Source organism: Phyllobates terribilis, unplaced genomic scaffold, assembly GCF_046119375.1.
Source record: "Phyllobates terribilis strain yellow unplaced genomic scaffold, ASM4611937v1 Scaffold_176__1_contigs__length_3987557, whole genome shotgun sequence".
In the NCBI taxonomy this organism is placed as follows: Eukaryota; Metazoa; Chordata; class Amphibia; order Anura; family Dendrobatidae; genus Phyllobates; species Phyllobates terribilis.
The window spans coordinates 1,876,121-1,878,184 of NW_027362936.1; positions in this window are offsets into that span (position 1 = coordinate 1,876,121).

The following is a 2,064-nucleotide window of genomic DNA, read 5'->3' on the forward strand; positions in this document are numbered from 1 at the left end:
AACTTCTTATATCAGTCCCGTACGGCCTCTATCATGTGCTGATATCTAGCAGAAAGAGAAAAAATCAATTATAAACTAAATAAAATTTATTAAAGAAAAAAAAACCTCCTGCGAACATGAAGCATTTGTAGCAAAGCACAGCCATTATTTACAGAGCACAATTGTTTTACTTTATTCTATATTAGTGGCCGCTCTGTGCAAAAACTTGTGGGAAATTACTGCAGCACTAATATTGTCCGTCCAGAGAGCACCCAAGTATTCCCCAATTTCTGACTCCACCGCCCGATTGCCCCCACAAGCACAATGCTGCACCGCTGTCACCTGCCTGGTAAAGGCTCCTTTATAGGGTCCTTTCAGCTGTTGTTCACCAAGATGTGAAGTAATCCGAGTACAGGGTTTCCCATGTCTGAGTGCAGGGGTGGAGAGCAGAGAGGATCAGACAGGGACAGGCCCATACACAGACTGCTGGTATATAGAGGACAAATCTCACTGAACAGCAGCCACAAGAAGCTTCTGGATGGGGGCAGTGGGGGTGAGACAGCACTTCAGCAACGTGTTTGGGAGAGAAGGAAGAAAATAAGCAAATGAAGAAAATTTATTAAGTTCACAAGTCTGCAATGTGAGGAGGATAATTACATGAAGAAAACCCTCTAGGTGCAGCGTCCGCAACCGGAAAACCGCCCCAAGGTCCACCTGTGTCATCAGCGCCCCCCTGCTGGACCCCTAATCAGTTGTACTGCAGACTCTGATGATTGATAGTGACACTAGGTCAGCTCTTTCCCAATGGCGGCACTAGCTGACCATCCTGTGGATAGGACAGGTGCCGGATTATTCAATCCTTTCCCTCTTCCCCAACGTGAAGCAAACATCCCTCTGACCAGACAAACATCCCCCTGACCAGACAAACATCCCCCTGACCAGGCAAACATCCCCCTGACCAGGCAAACATCCCCCTGACCAGGCAAACATCCCTCTGACCAGGCAAACATCCCTCTGACCAGACAAACATCCCCATGACCAGGCAAACATCCCTCTGACCAGGCAAACATACAACCCCTTTTTTTCTTTCCCATTTTACTTGCTTTATTAATTTCACCTCCAACATTACTGACAACTCCAAGTTCAATAGTTTGATAGTCTCATCTCCTGCCTTTGTATGTGGAGGAGGCAATAAACAGCCGTATACATCCTAAACCTGTCACAAGGACTTTCTCTGCAACTCCCTACTCTCAGCTGTCCCCCTGTAACAATCCACCTTTTTCTCTTTCTCGCTCATACATTTCAGACACTTTATTAACATGTTAATCATATTTCCAAACTTACTGCATTCCACTTCATCTGATCATACATCACCGTTTAAAAGAATCACAATCACTTACTTGTCTGCTGCGGTAATTCTTGGATTGTTTTCTTGCTGTTGCTTGGTCTTATTTTGCTGTTTGCTGTCCTTAAACCACCATCTGCCGCACAGTGTCCACATCTTGTTCCACCGGGTCGCTCTTTTGATCCCTGCAACAACAGACACTATGCGAGTATGACTTCACATGTGACATTTCCAAGTCCCTTGACCATTGTGGTGCCAATGGAGTACCCCTTTTCTCGTTATCATGCCACCGAAGCACACCATTTCCCGCTAGCATGCCACCGTAGCACACCTTTTCCCGTTAGTACGCCACCGGGCACACCTATTCCCGTTAGCATGCCATCGGAGCACACCTATTCCCGTTAGCATGCCACCGGAGCACACCTTTACCATTAGCATGTGACCGCAGCACACCTTTACCGTTAGAATGCCACTGGAGCACACCTTTACCATTAGCATGCCACCGGAGCACACCTTTTCCTGTTGGCTTGCCACCGGAGCACGCCACTTTCCCGCTGGCTTGCCACCGAAGCACGCCACAGTCCCGTTGGCTTGCCACCGGAGCACGCCACAGTCCCGTTGGCTTGCCACCGGAGCACGCCACTTTCCCGTTGGCTTGCCACCGGAGCACGCCACTTTCCCGTTGGCTTGCCACCGGAGCACGCCACTTTCCCGTTGGCTTGCCACCGGAGCACGCCACT